This window comes from Amblyomma mixtum, chromosome 8 (genome assembly GCF_055824585.1).
Source record: "Amblyomma mixtum isolate Tamu chromosome 8, ASM5582458v1, whole genome shotgun sequence".
Taxonomy (NCBI): domain Eukaryota; kingdom Metazoa; phylum Arthropoda; class Arachnida; order Ixodida; family Ixodidae; genus Amblyomma; species Amblyomma mixtum.
Genome location: NC_143019.1, coordinates 113,932,065 through 113,950,440, shown reverse-complemented (window position 1 = coordinate 113,950,440; position 18,376 = coordinate 113,932,065). Strand labels below are relative to the sequence as shown.

The window sequence follows — 18,376 nt, the reverse complement described above, 5'->3', positions numbered from 1 at the left end:
ATGTCAAGACTGCGGAAAAATAAGCCCTATGTGAAACTACTGAAACATATCTATCAGGGGCTGCACAGCCGTCGCAATTTTTGAGCTGTATCCGACTATACTCTTGTTGAAACGAAATTGACCCAGACTGAGTGGCGAAAAAAGGATGCGAGCTGGAGCCGTCGCTGGCATTCCACATGGAGCAATATTAGGGGAGATTTTACAGCGAAACATTCGACGGTAAACCGCGAGCAAAATTTGCCATAATTGTGGGTTTGTGGCGAATGAACGAAAGAAATTAATATAAATCAAATAAATATCCGCGTCTAGGATTCGAAGCCTCTGCGGCGCGAGCAGATCCGATTCGCTAGACACTGCGAGAGGAGTAGGCTTCCGACGCTTTTTTTCTGTGCTTGGCGCATAATGGCATTAGTCGCCTATGTGCCATAAAACCCATCACAACACAACATAGCTTTTTTAAAACTGGTGTTTTTTACAATGATCGTTGTATTATGTACCCCCTTTGCCAAAAGTAACCGAGCAACAGGTTCTTGCTTCTCAACCGCATAACGGAGCCTTCAAGGCGCCCCTCAAGACCGAAAGGTGTCAGAACATGAGGGCAAGGGCTCATCATACTTTAGACAGAATCAGGGCTTAAGGGCTGCCATGAGTGCTTGGCTACGCGGGTAAGAAACGAACCACCTGTGCCCGGTTGCTTTTGACAAAGACTGTACACGAACTGTCTGCAAACATTAAGAAATCAGTGGCAAGTGTTACGTCTCGCCTTCGTCCTGGGGAAGACAACGACATGGCAGCAGCGAAACGCCGACAAACCCCGAGACGCGCGTTGGGTGAGCGCCTGGATTGCCACGGAAGCCGCGTCCGTCTGCCCGGTTGAGCGAGCGTTTCCCCTACACTGAGTGTGAACGCGCGTTCCAAATGCGCGGGAACGCCGCTCATGGACATTCCGGCGTCTGCGCTACGTGGATGGCATCGTTCCCCCTCTCCCAGCGCGTGACGGCGGTGTGATCTCTCGGGAGTGAGTGCGTGCGTGTGTGTCTGTGATTGGTGCCAGTGAGAACTTTCCCTGCAGGCCCGGCCCCCATCTAGAGACCCTAGGGAAGGGAACTCTTTAAAAACCCCGGCAGCGGCACGGCCGAAGAATGTGAGTAAAAAGGAGTATCTGATCTCGCTTCGGCGAGCGCGGCTTCGGCCGCTTATCTGATTTTTTCAGCAGCGTCCGCTCCGGCGGACGCAGTTGTTGCTGCGACGCGCGTCTTTACTTGCCTTTTTCTCTTTCCTCTGATCTCTTACCTCTCCTCTATCTGCACGTTGGCAGCGGTGGTGGCTTGGCTAGAGCCAGTAGCAGGCCCGTGCAATTTCCTTTTCATCCTTCTCTCAGTCACAACAACAACAACAACGGCCGAAGAGCTTTTTGTCATCATGGTCTTCTGATGAGCTGTCGTGATGCAGCGTTCCTGTAGAGCTCACGTGTAAAAGTGTAAATATTGTATAAAGTCCTCTTTCATTGTCCTTTTCCAGCAGCCTCGTCTCAGACGTCCCTCATTCCCTCTCCGGCACACGACCATGCTACCCCGTCTGTAACAAACTGGTGGCAGCGGTGGGATGTTGCTACCCCGTCTTTAACAAACTGGTTGGCAGCGGTGGGATGCGAAACATCGGACGCCAGCGGAGAGTTGCGGACAACGGGACGCTGAGCAGCAGAACGGCGAGTCGGAGGCAGTGCAACGAGCCCTGTGTGTTGACTGGTTGCCTGCAGCGGAACGACTGCGCTGGATTCTTGGCTGCGAGGTTTGGTGAGTGCGGGACTTTCTTCTGCTGAGTTTTGCCAGGCTTTTGCTAGTGTCAGAAACAGAGCTGGTAATTGGGTTGTCGTTGCTGCTGGGTTAGTTGCAGCAAGACAATAGCGGGCAGTAGAGAAAGCAGCACTCGGAGCAGCCATGGATTTGAAGACGCTGCGCAAACCAAAGTTACTGGAGCTTGCGAAAGAGTTTGGTCTGGATGTATCAGACAAACTCGGAAAACCAGAACTGCTGAAGGCTATTCTTGCGTTAGAGGTTGAAGATGACGAGCTTGCGGAATGCCTTGAGACCATTGAGGAGAGAGAATTGGCAAAAAGAGAACGAGGGGAACTTGAACGTAAAGAAAAACAAGAGAAAGAGGAACGCGAGCGTCAATACGCTTTGGAAATGAAGCGTCTCGACATAGAGATGGAACGCGAAAGAAAGCTGCGTGAACAGGAATACGAAAGAGAGATGCGGGAACTCACGCGTGAACTTAACGCGATCAGAAGTATGAGAATGCGATCTCGCTTAAGTGTTTTCAGAAAAGGCGAAAATTTTAGAACTTTTCTAGAAAATTTTGAGAGAATTTGCATGGAGGAGCAGCTTGACCAGAGTTATTGGCCAACTGTGTTGATGGGATTTCTCCCATGTGAACCTTGTAATGTCTTGGCGATGTTGTCTGACGAGGACGCCCACAACTATGCGATAACTAAAAGTGCGCTCCTCCGATACTTTCGTATTCCCGCGGAGGCAGATTTGGAAGGCCAAATTGACGGTGGTAAGCTACACCGAGAGAGTGTAAGGGACCGAGTTAGAAGCTCCGCTCAGTCGCCGGATGACACGAGTGCTGTGCAGAAGTGGCGGCATAGGACAGGTTTGGTCCAGGAAAGAAAGGCCACTTCGGCAGCGAGGACCGAGGAGTTCGGTCAAGAAGCTAGCGAAGAGTGCAGATCCACAAGCCGTGAAGGCTCGGGGGATAATAAAAGCACTAAGGCTAGCAATGAGGAAGAGTGCAGATCCGCCAGCCATGAGGGCTCGGAGGATAATGTAGGCACTGCTAAAAATAATGAAGGGGAACAAGCGCGTTCGTAATTGTCGGGGTCATTATGAATCGGAATACGTCACAAAAAGAGGAGTCTCAAAGGTAATGCCGATAGCTTAAGTTGAGGTCCCTAGCGCAAGAGTCAGCATCATAGTTGCAGTTTGCTGGTCTTTTTCTTTCTGATGTAGGATTTTGAACCAATTGGTTTTGTTTATTGTTTTAAATTGAGATGCGCTTTGTGGTGTAATGTGCCGATCTGTGGGAGTTTTCTGAGTGCTGCTGAACTACTCCCAGTGATTAATTGGCTTTGTAAGAGGGAAAGAGCCTGGCAGTGCTTAGTGGGGAGTGTGTCGTGCTTACGGACTGAGCGGGTGGGTTTTCGGCGTGGTTCTAACGCTAGCGGAGCACGAGTCACTTTGCAGTGCCCTTTGGGAACCTGCACATGCAAAGGAAGCCTTCGGGGTGCGCTGAGCTCCAGAACCGCCGAGAGTCAACCGACTCCGGTTGAGACCAGCCTCAAGCAACATCCCTCCGGACAGCGGATGCTGTCCCCTGTCCATCGGGATCTCCTTCCCCCGGCGGGGCAGTCTGTTACGTCTCGCCTTCATCGTGGGGAAGACAACGACATGGCAGCAGCGAAACGCCGACAAACCCCGAGACGCGCGTTGGGTGAGCGCCTGGATTGCCACGGAAGCCGCGTCCGTCTGCCCGGTTGAGCGAGCGTTTCCCCTACACTGAGTGTGAACGCGCGTTCCAAATGCGCAAGAACGCCGCTCATGGACATTCCGGCGTCTGCGCTACGTGGATGGCATCGTTCCCCCTCTCCCAGCGCGTGACGGCGGTGTGATCTCTCGGGAGTGAGTGCGTGCGTGTGTGTCTGTGATTGGTGCCAGTGAGAACTTCCTTCCCCTGCAGGCCCGGCCCCCATCTAGGGACCCTAGGGAAGGGAACTCTTTAAAAACCCCGGCAGCGGCACGGCCGAAAAGCTTTTTGGCATCATGGTCTTCTGATGAGCTGTCGTGATGCAGCGTTCCTGTAGAGCTCACTTGTAAAAGTCTAAATATAGTATAAAGTCCTCTTTCATTGTCCTTTTCCAGAAGCCTCGTCTCAGACGTCCCTCATTCCCTCTCCGGCACACGACCATGCTACCTCGTCTGTAACAAACTGGTGGCAGCGGTGGGATGTTGCTACCCCGTCTTTAACACAAGTCAACACACGTAAGCAACGAAGCACGAGAAGTGAATGCTGAGCACATAACTAATACATCATTATACGTCACTAGTAAGCAACAAAGAACTGGAAAAAGGGCATAACAGCACAGCACTGAGTGAGTGTCACTCCGGTTCAAACCCAGTCTGGCCATTCAATTCTTTTATGTGTACAACCATTCTACTGAAATAGGCTTTAGCAGAAACAACCGATTCACAATATCGGTCCATCATCCATGTTTCCGACAGGCTGTGTAATCCAATTAAAAATAACATATCTAAGAGTTCATCAACAAATGGTAGTGCACTGAGAAATCGTGCTGAATGCGACGTCAAATTCTCTATTTTTTTTCCATGTGCGTTGCATGATGTCCAAGAAGAGTACTGCATGTTTACAATTCATGAAACAATGCTCAATCATTTCAGGAGCATCACAAAGGCGGCAGTTCACCGCAGACACGAAAATACTCATTTTCTCTCAATCTGTAACTGGTAAGGTCTGAGTTTGTAGCTTAAAGAAACATGTTTTTGTACGCGGCGAGAGGGGCATTTTACGTACTCTCTTGAGTACGTCATGACCCGGTAAACCAAAATACACAGAGCGATACAATGGCGGAGGAAAGAGCATGCAGATTAAGTCCTTGTACAACCGTTTCCTCGACACCGAAAAAAGGAACTCAGAGGAAAAATGAGCAAGTAAAAAACGAACAGCAAAATACACCTCATTCATAGGTTCTTGTAACACGGATGAACAGAAACATTAGAAGACAGAATGAGGCTCGGTAAAGCCTGAAGTAAATTTACTTGCAAGAATTCTCGCACTGTTGGGTGCGTAGTGTGCCGGAAAAAACATGAGAGGTGAAACTATCTGCCGGAGATACAGGTATTTACATACTATTGCATGCATTACATGCTATTATTACACACATTTAGACGTACTAGCTAGGCTATGGACGCAGTCGAACGCCCCTCGTGTTAAACTGCAACACACTGTAGCGCTATGCACTGCTCGAGGATACGCAACAAACCGAGCATCCAACAATCCCGACCCCGCTGAGGAACCCGAGCCGGTAGCCCAAAGCTATACAGAGATTCTGAACTACTACGGAGGGATCAGACGAAAATACCGCACCCACACAAACAACTCAATAGAGAAGACGCCGTAGCATGGCGACAGTTACAAACGGGAACATTGCCGGGCCTAAACATCCTAAGTAATATATACCCCACGCAGTACAAGAGCGTGTGCCCGCGGTGTGGAGACAAACCAACCCTATACCATGCCACATGGGCTGGCCAGAAAATAGACGAGCTAGCCGTTATAGAAAACCCGAGTGCGGAACAGTGGGAGAGGATGCTATCCAGCGACATCCTGAAAGTCCAACAAGGACTAGTAAGGCGTGCACGCAGGGCAGCTACCCTGAGCGGAGCCCTGGACTAGGGGAACCGACCCTGAAGAGAAGATGGAAGACTCCATCTGAAGCTGCAAAAAATACTGTAAACTAGAGCAAATAAACGTTTTCCACCACCACCACCACATCGTATTCATCAACTAATACTGCTATCAAACTTACATTCGCGCTTTAAGCTATGTGCCGGCAGTGACAGTCAGATGTGTGCAACATGCATTCGCATGGACAACGTTGCGGCAGAAACACGGCACTAGAGCAAGACGCTTTGGCGTTGACAACTCTGCTGTAGAAAAGCTGCACTGGAGTATAGGCCGCCGGCGTACGATGGGTAAATTGGCATTGAAGATGAAAAAGTCGAAGACGTGCATAACTGGCACCTTGGGTCACTGGACACCTCAATCGCGCTTTCATGTGCGTGGCGGTTGTGTCCACATGCAAAAAACTGCTTTTGCACAATATTTCTAGCTTACGAATGCTAAACTGCCAGCCATTTTTCTATCTCCTTTTCCTCAGCCTCGATTGTCTTCAAAGCGTTGTTCAAGCTTTTGATCAGAGAAAGAATCTAATGCCTGTCAGTGCACTTAAGTAAGACACTCGGAATCAGGTCATGCCTCTCTGGTATGATCTTAGGTTGCACTGAAACAAGCCTGGATTTCGATCTTCAGTTTTTGAGCAGGATGTCCTCAGCCAGTGCGAGGTGATGAGGGAAATTGGGTGTTAATCGGAAGTTTCGGCAGTAGTATGCGTATAGCGCAGGAAATGCGTTCTTCGCATTTGAAGTGCAATCCAGTGTAAAGGATTTGTCACACAATGACCTGTATGAAGCACGAGGCACTTTGCTCTTTCCGGCTTTTAACATGGTTGCTATAAATTATTGGCCGAGTCGCACACATGCCGCTACACTGGAGTTGTACCTCGTAAGTAATAACTTCCTCTACACGTTTCAGCTCACCAGGTTCCGGCTGTGAACAAAGCGACTGGAATGACTAGTGGCTATGTTTACTGCCGACGAAAGTCTGCTGAAGCAGGAAAGCTTTGTGTGCTGTTTCGTTCCAGGGTGAAATAGGTTTAATATTTCCGACAATTCGCGTTTCACGTAATTTAAGATTCTTTTTCTCTATTGTACGCTGCAACTCTGGGAAACTCTGCGTACAGCTCCAGAACCAAATCATCACAATTTTGCGGATTTCGTAAGGTAAGTTACGAGGCCTGTTTTATTTACGCTAACATGTGAGGAGAGTCTGGGGCCTAAATGGAACGGCAGCTGCTACTCGTCACAGATGGAGAAAATCACGCTAGAGCTGGCGACAATAAAAAAAAACATAACAGAGCTGTGACAAGTAATGCACAACGAGTGCCTTCGGTTTTCGTTTAAAATCCGGTCTACTTGATAAAGCCCGGTTTAAGTGATTTTCGCGCCCAGTGAGTGTTTGTAGATCATAAAGTAAAGCGCAATTTGTAAATAAATATTTGCCCTTAAAGGGCCGTATTTTTCCGGTGAGCAAAGCTAACAGCATCCAAAAGAAAACAGCCGAAATCGTGCACTTATTCTGAAGAGAATTTTTCAGTTCTGCACTGATGATTTTAACCTCTCTTAACGCACTTTGTTCGTTTCGTGGGTTGATCTACGGAGAAGCTCAAAAGTTGCCTTACAGCTTTGACGCCTGAACAAGATGCCGACCAGACGTCATAGCGGAATAAATCTGTCAAGCGGAGCGACGCTGTAGGTATTTGTACTGCTCCAAGCACTTTGCGTGCACAACGGTCGCTGCGTTTCTGATTAAAATTTTTCCCAGTCTGCACACGGAGATTAGTCGATCACCAAGAGAGCATTGTGTAATGCGCCGATGGAAATATGGTCAAACATAATTGCGCTTTTGAAAAAAGACTTAGGACAACACAAACACTGGTGCGCACCAGTGTTTGTGTCGTCCCTGTGTTGTCCCAAGTCTTTTTCAAAGGCGCAATTATCTTTGACCATGTAAACTACCAACTAGCTCAATTTGAAACCCTCCCGCAGGAAATGTTCGCGAGGAAATTAATCAGCACAAACACGGGTCTGATATGGTGTATACATCTCGGTTCAGCTTTATATACCAGTAAAGATATTGATTAGCTAAAATTCAGCACTTTTTGTGCAGGAAGAAAAGAACAAAAAAAAGTATCTATTATCTCCGCAGGAAAGAATTACCTTAAAAAACTAGAACAATAGAAGTTTTTGACGAAAGTAGGGCCAATTTTTTCCGCCTTCAATTCTCGCACAAGTAAAACCCGAAAACGAAGAGCTCTGACACTACATAAAGGAAAAAATGCACGAGCCAGAAAAGCTAACAATACTAAGACATTAAAAGCTCGGTAGTCGTGAATCATAACCTGAGTAAATGAAATATAAGCGACCAGCAGAACTGAGAGTGAATCATAAACGAAGAGCATGAAAATAGCGTTGTAATGATGACCTCATTATTAGAGGCAAATGATGATTGTTAGGGGTTATTAGAGAGCCACAGTAGCCATGGACTGTTAAAGCGGGCACTGCAAAGCAAACAATAAAGAGCACGAGTGGAGTAAAAAAGGTTCTGAATGTAACTTCCAGCAATTTTCCACGTATATCACTGTCGTCCACAAAATATTTCAGTGCCATGAGTGCGCGTGTCTTAGCGTACGTGTTGGCCTCGAACCTAATAGACTTTGAAGACTAAAAGGAATTTTTTCTACCCATGCTAAGCTTGCAGCATTGTTCTGGAAATAAGAACATTACTTGAACCACTTGTCCGCTAAAGGCCAACGCCGAGGGTTCTTTGAGCATTTTTAGTTGCTTTGGTTTTTTTTGGTTTAACGTCCCAAAACGGCTAGGCCTATGAGAGAAGCCGTAGTGGAGGGCCCTGGATAATTTCGACCACCTGGGGTTCTTTAGCGTGCACTGACATCGCAGTGTACACGGACCTCTAACATTTCGCCTCCATCGAAATGTGGCCGCTGCAGCAGGGATTGTGCCTGCGTCTTTCGAGTGAGCAGCCGAGGGCCGTAACCGCTGAGCCACCGCGGCGGCTATCGTCGAGTGCGAAACCGTCTGAGAAAAAAGAATAAATATAGACGAAATTTCCTAAGCTAACCGCTAACTTTGTAGATTTATTGATTCATAGATGTCCACTTTTCATGGTCTGCTTCGCTGCTCCGCCCTGTAAACTTTTAACCAAGACTTGAAAGAGAGAACTTTATACTGTCTCAACGATTACGTTTACTCGAGTTTTCATTCTATTTCTTCCCTGCAGTGAAGAACCTAAGTGCGTTTAAGATTTGGTGGGAAACCTGTACTTGGCGATTTTTATTTCTCGAGCACAGCGGACCTTACTGGGGGAATTCGCAATTACTGCAGGACCAAACGCGAGCCCCAACTAAGGGAATAAAACGAACGTAGCGTTGACAACAAACACGAACTGAAGATAAGCGTTTTGTTTTCAGTTAGGCTTCGCAATTTGTCCAGTAACGACACTGAAATGTGGAAAGAGCTCGTCATGTCTCCTGCACTTGTATTTAAAGGTAACGCTGAACCTGGAGAGATTAACCGCTAAGTCCCAGGCTTCCGTTCTCCGATTACGCGAAATTTATTAAAAATAGCAATGAGAGCACTACCTTTTTAGTTTGAATCAAATACGTCGTGGTACAGAGCAATGCATTTCAAAAACACGATCCCGTCGGAGGGAAGAAAAGCGTATGAAAAATATATATCTCCTTATTGAGCCGCAAAATGGAAATGCTGGCGTCATAGACACCGTGTCTTTCTTATACTTGGGACTACTAAATTTTAAGTATTGAACAGGCGTCCACACGCTAGAAATTCTCCGTGCAATTCCTCTGCCAGCCACTCGGAATCAGTCATGGACACCCTCACGTGTTTAACGGAACTCAATTCGAAGTGAATTCTAGGCAGTACGAGTGCCCCTGACGTCCGTATCCTCATGAGAGCGGTACGCGGTAATGTGAAGGCAAGAAACGATAGACGGAAAAAAATTGATTAGGGGGGCGGGGGGGGGGGGGGGGGGCTGCAGAGTAGAGCAGTGCCGGTGAGGCACGAAGTCCCTAGCTAGCATCCGGCCACTAGTTTCACATCCTCGGCGATACTAGCGTCAGCGTTCAGCAACTTACACGTATAAAACTGAAAAAACAATGAAGCATTAGCTGTGCACCTGGCAGCGCTTGTCACGTGCTACGTGAGTGAACTTCCAGTCAGGTTTCTATCGCCGGATGAGCTTTTAGTTCGTTGACATCTCTTTGTGCGAATGGGCCACACATGATGCTTGTATGTTTTATCTATTTTGTTACTGCTTATTCTACAAAGCGAAAACATCAGAGAAAGAGTGCTGACTAGTAGAAAGCATACTGTACAGTGCCATGAAAAGGATACAGTTAAACAGAAATAAGAAAAATTCCGCAAATATAAATAAGACGCCCAAGACTACAGCTCGTGAAAATACGAACATGAAACATTACAAGAATTCAATCATTGACTACTCCATAATAACTAAACGTATAGTCACGAGTGGCTTTTTTTCTCGTTTCCGAATTGTTTTCCTCTGGATAAATAATGCTCATAAGGAATTACCAAAATGAGCCCCAAACTTATAACGAAATTTTCCGCAGGTGGCCAGGAATATCATCTACTCGGTCGTCTTCTACACTGCGCTGTTCGCTTTCGCTCGCTTGTCTTGGCCCTTGAAAACTGCTTTACATGTACAGCCGTCTAGACTCCGTCTGGTTTGAGCGACTGTAAAGCGCGAAAGCTTTATTCCGATGGGTTAACGCCAGCAAGAACTTGCGATGCTTGTGCCGTCACTGCCGACGGTGCCGCCATCCCACAACATCGTTTACACACCTAGCGTCCCCGCTTGGCCGATACTCTCACGCACACTGGGTCGCCGGCGCGATCCGCCGTCCCCGCTCCCGACGCAGGAGAGCCATCAGCCTCGCAATCACGCCAGCAACCACACGGCAGCGATGGACGCGCGCTGCTCGTGCCCTGTTTTTTCCTAGGGTTACTTTTAAGGGGATGTTCTTGCAATTCTTTTTTCGCACGTTTATAGAATTCCATAGAATACCGTAGGGTCCATAGTACGCAGCGCTATTTTCGAGAGAGGTTTTGGGTACGGTAATGGTGTGTGAGATGCCTCTGGGCATTAAATTTGAGCACAGTTTTAAGAGTTAGAAATTATGTGCACAAATAGCGAAGTAAGCACCTTTATTAGATATTCAGGAGTCATTATTACCATCACCATCATCGGCCTGACTACGCCCACTGCAGCGCAAAAGCCTCTCCCATGTCTCTCCAATTAACCCTGTCCTTTGTCAACTGCGGCCATCGTACCCCCGCAAAATTCTTAATCTCATTGCCCACTTAACTTTCTGCCGTCCCTTGCTACGCTTGCCTTCTCTTGGAATCCACTCCGTTACCCTTAAGGACCAGCGGTTATCTTGCCTTCGTATTATATGCCCTGCCCACGCCCATTTCCTTCTCCTGATTTCGACTAGGACGTCTTTAACTCCCGTTTGGTCCCTCATCCACTCTGCCCGCTTCCCGTCGCTAACCGTTACGCCTATCATTTTTCTTTCCATGGCTCGCTGCGTTGTCCTTAAGCTGAACCCACTTTGTTAGCCTCCACATTTCTGCCCCTTAGGTGAGTACCCATAAGATACAGCTGTTGTATATATTTCTCCTGTGGGATATTGGTAAGCTGCCATTCATGGTCTGAGAGAAATTGCCATATGCGCTCCACCCCTTTCTTATTCTTCTAGTTATTTCCCTCGCACGATCCGGATCGGCGGTCACTACCTGCCCTAAGCAGACGTATTCCCTTACCACCTCCAGCACCTCGATACCAACTGTGAACTGCTGTTTCATTGCGAGACTGTTGAGCATTACTTTGGTTTTCTGTTTGTTAACTTTTAGACCCACCGTTCTGCTCTGCCTGTCTAACTCATTTATCAAGCGTTGCAGCCCATCTCCTGAGTGACTTGGCAAAGTAATATCATCAGCAAATCACAGATTACTTAGGTATTCTCCATTAACTCTTATCCCCAAGTGTTTCCAATTCAGGTCTCGGATCACCTCCTCTAAACATGTGGCGGATAGCATTATTAACAATAATAATGCTATTAAAGAGCAATTCAGCAATAAATTGCCAGAATTCAAATAAAACTCCGACGTAAAAACTGCTGAGGCTGGCATTGAGGACGTCGTAATGCAGACATTTTTACGGGGCGAGACTTAAGGTGTAAGAGAACCAGGAACTTTCAAGAAACGAGGCTTAGGGAAAGAGTCGGACAAGGCTTTGGTAGGCGAGGGTTTGGGAGGAAGACAAAAATAATAGGAATAATAATAGTTTTATTTCCATCATGGTACGTTGATGGAGGGGGAGGGAATAAAAGCGATTAAAGCTTGGCAAAGTTCCCACCCCCTTCACAGCAAGTGAGCAGTGGCATGCGACGGCATTAAACGGATGCGACGGATGAAAGCATTAACTGACCTCTGCGTGAACGGCATAATTTTAAGAAGGATGGATAACTGGGCGAGTTTGTACTGATACATCGTGTGAGGGAACACTCTCGTGCCAAAAAGTATACATTGGTCAGACAGGCCGATGTATTAATGTTCGCCTGAGGGAACATCTTAATTCACTATAAGACACCAGATACTCTCATCTGAAAGATCATTGCCGCGAGTGTGGGAAGGAAAATGATAAAAAACAGAAAAAGTGCCGCCTTTTGCTCACAAAAACAAAAATTTTGTTCAGACACCGGGATAAATTGACAAGGGAGATTATGGAAGCTTATTTCATACGAAAGAAGGAATCACAGTGTATCAGCCAGCCTTCTTTGGCATTAGTTAACAAAGAAGTATCGTTTTTAGATAATTCGTGACTTGCTTCACTTCGGTTTTCAGGGGTGCTTTTGTTCGGAATTCACCACGTGGCATTTTGTACATTTGATGGTCTTGATTCCGCTAGACCAATGCTCGTTGCTCTGTTTGTTCACGTGATTGTGATGTATATATGTTTTCGTTTTTCAATAAAAAATTCAGTTTCGAGTCAGCGCTCGTCTTTGTGTCCTCTTACTTTGTCCGTCGTTTTGTTTCGCTCTGTTCCCTCCCACGATATAATTTTAAGAGCTACTTTAAGTGAAACAGAATGCGGGTTGCCAGTGACGCAGACGGGGTTCTAAGAGTGTAGTCACAAGCGTGCCCTCATTGAGAGCGTTTTGCATCGCTGGATTTTTGTAACGCGGCGCACAGGTGGATTCCGACAGCTGCCATCGTGGTTCAACAGGTACGTCAATGACGTTCGTAGCCCACGTGGGAATGATAGCGGGGTTAGTGCCTTCTCTTTATAGGACGTTTTCTAACTCGTAAACATGCATTTCATGCGTAGACGTTCTCAGGCCACTAAAACGCTTGAAAAATATTAGAGTACAAAGGGTGATCTTTAACATATGGAAAATTTTATTTTAACAACCATGCGATACACGTTGGCGCCATCTGTGCAGGTGTATTTATTTATTTATTCAAGGTACCTACATCGCCATTAGAGGCATTATTGTAGGCGGGGGGGGGGGGGGGGAGTACATTAACAGCAAAATTCAATACAGCAAAATAGCACAATGCAAAGCGGCCATTACGCACGCCAAAGAGCTTAATATTTAGTGTGTTAAATGAATAAAAATAACCACCAAGTTTAATTTTTTTTTAGAGGAAAGATTGCAATGCAGAATTGAAGGCCGTTCAAATAAAAAATGAGCTCAGCTTTAAAATTTTCTTAATCAGCAATGTGGTTCTAATTCTCTAACGACGAAAACACGCATTTAAGGGTTCCTTTTAGGGCGTAAGGAAAGCTGTATTCCCGGTTTCGAGATGGGGTTTCAGCTCTAAACTAAAAAAAAAGGACACTACAAACTGCGGCACGATCGAGGCACTCGCCGTTGCCAATTTTGATCTTGCTGTCTCGGTTTCCGTCATATCCGTTTTTCAGTGTCAGGCTATGCGTACGGCAGGCGCAGAGCACTGCTTGATGTGGCATGTTGTCCTCGACACTTTTGTCCTATGGGCACCTACACGACACGTGCCGCGACCCACACTGGTGCCCACGTGTTCGAGCGGAAGGAGCAGAATCTCTAGTATGCTATGAAGCGCTTCCTACATCCGCTAAATCAAACTGTGAGGGGAAGTAAGCTTTTAGTACGCAAGCACTTATATTGGCGAAGGCAAGATAACCGTTGGTCCTTGAGGGTAACGAAGTGGATTCCAGAGCCGGCAAGCGTAGCAGGGGGCGGCAGAAAGTTAGATGAGCGTATGAGAATAAGTAGTTTGCGGGGATACGGTGGCCGCAACTGGCGAATGACAGGGTTAATTGGAGAGACGTGGAAGAGTCCTTTGCCCTGCAGTGGGCGTAGTAAGGCTGATGATGACATCCCCTGTCACCACCTCGCCATTGTGTCTCTTGTCAATGACTTTCAAGGCCGACGCCAACAGAAGGCGGCCCGCCATAGAAAGTCATCCTTCATCGTGCTTACGTAGCTCTAGTGCTTCCCTTTTCATCTGCATCCTTCAATTACGCAGTACCCTGAGGACACGTTGGCTACATCTATCAAGCTTTTTTCGAGATGGGCTTTCCTGAGTTGCATCCTGGGTCGCAACCTGGCTCGCAACCTAACCCAAGCAACCCAAGTCTCACCGATGGCAGCGCCTGCCATTGAAGGGCAGTGGCGCATCGCAGCTTGACCGCTGCACGATAGCGCCAGGAATGGTGCGAAGGCTCCCTGGGATCTATGAATGAAATGAATGACCATTTCCGCAGATATGGGCATTAACCCAGTATCGCTAACCGAACAACTGCTATGCGGAAACACTTGATCTGAACACTACAGCCGAAGGGAAAACCGAATTGCTGGCGCACCTAATTTGTATTTAGTCTAACGATTCAAATTGCCCACCATTTTCTTGATTTATTTTTGGTCATTTGAATTGCCAACGACCAATCTGAAAAAGCGATCAGCCACTGTTGGTGTCACATCGTCTTTCTCAATACCAGTACTGTCCGTCCGCCTTTGGAATATGCCGTATTTCTGCTGCAGACTTTCGTCATTGGCACTTTGTTTCCTATCTTTATTTCTTGCGCAGACAACTGTTCCAGACATTGTGGCGTTTCGCGCGACTTCACTTTCCCACTGTGCGAGTTACTTGTGGCGCACTCTTTACATTGTGCTTTTTTTAAATCCATAGCTTGTTTTAGATATGTCAACGCACGGTACCGATGTTTGAAAAGAGTACCTTACATATTTCGCATGCATAGGAATTGAGCATGTCAGCGTTTACGCATAAATAGAGCGAGTACCAGTCACATTGACGTAACAACAGGTAGCACCATATACTTATACACGAGGTCAGATACATTTCTAAGAGTCAAGCACAAAATCTGTGGGCCATAATTGCAACATGATTTTTGCACAAAACTTGTCGCAGCAATGAGCCCTCTGATTAGGTTATCTAGATTTAAGTCTAACAAGGGTGTACTGAAAATTATTTTCTCTTACACTTGCTTTACACCTTCTTCACGAAGACGCCAAGTTCTACAAACGTGTTTGGCGGGTTCAATCGCGTAGCATGAGCAGTATTTCGAGGAACTTTCTCTTCAAGTGGGTGCAACCATTTGATATTAGTGAATGGTCACACCAGGAACAATTAAGAATAAAAAAGTGAATTGTGCTTCGTGTGCTTAATACGCTTTGACAGTAAATGCCGCATTCGGGGCAGAATATTGAGACCTCCGATAATTGATCCAGAACCATTTGTCATCCTTTCATATATTCCCACTGAAAGTTACCACAAGCCGTATTACCGCTTACACAATTTTAGTGACTGATAGTCGCGCCCTTGGGGAATATGGCGGTGCTTAAATAAGTTTATTGCAGAATCTGTAGTTGGTAACTGCGCTTTCTTTTAGTGTTTTATGGGAGAATTGGATTTAGATATACAATCGTTTAAGGATCGCACATTCTTTCGTGATTTTGACGGGGTGTGTGCCTTCCTCGAAATTTAAATTTATTCGGCTACAACAGACCCGAAATAATGCGTGGGCAGTTTGTTTCGCTGTCTGCATTTTACGGAAAGCACTGATGATTTACACGCATTGAAAGTCGCGACGATACGTGTGTCGCAAGGGACACCCCTGAATAAAACTGGCTGGTCGCCTCAATTTTTCCGAAACTCAAATAACGTGTGTACATTAATAAGTTATTTAATCCTGTTAATGAGAGGTGCCAATGCGACAAGTGTGGCTAGTTGGTGTTTCATCCTTAAATCTGTGACAGAAATGCGCTGAGTAAAAACTGCGCTTCGTCCTGTCTCGTCTCGTTTTCACTCAGCACATTTCTGCCACAGATTTAATGAGAGGTGATTGTGGTGATGAAGACTAGTAAGAAGATTATGTGATGTCCCGGAAATGGCGGCGAGTTTCAAATTGCCTCTCGTTGCGCGTTCGATGCGAAGCAAGCTGTAGGCCAAGCGACACTGAGCGGGAATTGCACAACGTCCACTGCTTTGCGCATCAGGTAGACGTTATGAATACATTTTAACACCCTCCCCCTGGCAGCGACGCCCATATTGAATCAGCTTCAGCGTCGTCGTCTGCTGCAAAACCGCCGCGCGTACGGCCAGTGCGGAGCAGAGCGCGCGCCTACCCGAGCGCGGCCGTGATGAACACGCCAAGACTGGGGACAAGTTAGAACAGGGAAGGATATAGCCCCCCCCCCCCTTCCTCTCTTCAAGTTCCCCCCTTCACCCCAAAGCAAATCAAGCATCAACAACGAAAACTCTCTCCTCTATGCTCATTACCCGCTGTACAGTCGTTCAATCGCGATCAAGCACGTGACTCTCAGTCTATGTAGTCATGAACCACGAGTGCGCCGGTGTTGCCTGACCGTCTCACGGTTCAGAAGAACTTTCAAACATTTACTTACAAATTACGCGCTGCATGAATCGAGCTCATATTTTGTTCAACAGTTCCTAGATGGGCAGCGAACGACATGCAATAAATAGCTTGAGTCTGAAGAATGGTGCCGTGACCCCTTTAACCTATTATCGCTATCGCGTTATACGCTTAAGGCGGAGCTTAATGCACCCTCTAGTGAAACAGAAGTGAAAACCGGAGTGCTGGCACACTTAATTCGAATTTGGCCTGAACGCGTTAAATCGTCCGTCATTTGTTTCTTAATTTTGATGCGAAAGCCTAGCACTTAAGACGGAACAAAGCAGATTACTCATCTGCTGTTGCTTGTTCTACACGAGAACTCCAGTAGAATCGAATTATAAATATAAAATATTCCGCAAAATGAAGACTGCTCGCACTAAGGCCAGATTATTTGCTAATTTATGCGATAAACCACTCATTGGCCATCCTCGGTGGATCGCTTCAACGAATTAACTGCCGAACATTCGTTATATCTGAGGTTGACTCGGTAAAGTTAAATTTATCCGAGGTGGTACTCTTAGGTTCACTGCAACCGAGGTCAAAACATTAAGTTCGTTATATGAGGTGCCAAACAAAGGTTCGTTATATCCAAAATTAACGCACAAAAGGACGTTATATCCGAGGTATAGCAATGCATGCAAAGCTGTGTGCAACACGGCAGCAATCTAGGAACCGTCCATTTTCTATTTTTTATAAATCATTTTCTACTAAGTAACAATATATGCAAATTTGTTATGTATGCTGATGATTTAACTTATTTTTTGCCGGGAAAGATCTCGCCATTTTTTTACTGCATGCAAGCTCAGTTTCTTTCAGGCTGCAAGAGTGGCCTCAGAATTACAACCTGGTATTGAATGAATAGAAAACAAAGCGCGTTCTCATTCACGCACAAGGTAAACTTGTAGAAGTGTCTGAGCACGTTTCCATAGGTCCATAGTGTACACAATCAATAGAGGAAGGTAGGTGAAAACAGAAGGAATTATTTTTTTCTGAAAACATGCATTGGAACTATAATGTCGGTCATACTTGTTCATAGGCGCGGAAAGTACTAGATATGCTCAATAGGAATCGCCATTTATTCCCCACCAAAGTTTAACAGCATTTGTATAACTGCTTGTTCAGTACTCACTGTGCACTGGTATGGAGAAAAACTAGTCTATAAGAGTTAAACTAATCTTGCTACAAAAAACGGCAGTTCGGGCAGTAGAAAATCTCCCATTCAAGGACCGTACTAAAATGCTCTTCCATGAATACAAAATAACGAAAGCTGCTAATATATACAAGTACCCACTAAAAAACAGTTTTACTACAGCAATACATTGCAAGTTAAATTCATTTCTCTTCTTCGCTAATCTCCGCAACAAAGAGTACTTCTACGCTCAGCGGCATCAACTAGAATGGAAAGTTCCTTTTACACGCACAAAATATGGCAGTCATTGCTTTGACTACACCCTCCGCCACGCACTTAATGACTTCCCGAAGCAACGCATAGACGTTATGGCACTGAAAAAAAGTGACATAAAGGAGTTATTTCTGCAATCAAACCTGAAATAGACACTAGTTTTGTTTTGACGGTTTCTTTTACATGCTGATTTCCGCTGATGTTTTCATTTACTATGCCCAATTTAAGAGCATAATTTTACACCACTGCAATCATGTCATTGTTACCTTGGTGGTTGGAACCTGGTCAAGCTTTTTCCCCTGCCCACTTTTTCGCTAAGCATCTTTTCTTCCTTTGTGAAAGTAAAACTGATTGATTGATCGGTTGATTGATTGATGGACTGACTGACTGACTGACTGATTGATTGATTGATTGATTGATTGATTGATTGATTGATTGGAGATGCCATACTAAGGTTTGCAAAATCAGAGGTCATATACTGTGTTCAGATATGTAGTATATACACTTTACAGC

At 46.0% G+C, this 18,376-nt stretch overlaps 1 protein-coding gene and 1 long non-coding RNA gene across 2 annotated transcripts in view; one reads left to right on the top strand and one right to left on the bottom strand.

The window, feature by feature from the left end:
* Positions 1 to 18,376, bottom strand: part of LOC149334003 (cytochrome P450 2C23-like) — a 55,427-nt gene that overhangs the window by 32,007 nt on the left and 5,044 nt on the right. The gene's annotated exons all lie outside the window — the stretch shown is intronic.
* On the top strand, positions 757 to 3,925 carry LOC149334004 (uncharacterized). Its single transcript, XR_016284707.1, has 2 exons — positions 757 to 1,144; positions 1,522 to 3,925. It is a non-coding gene; the product is annotated as an uncharacterized LOC149334004 (long non-coding RNA).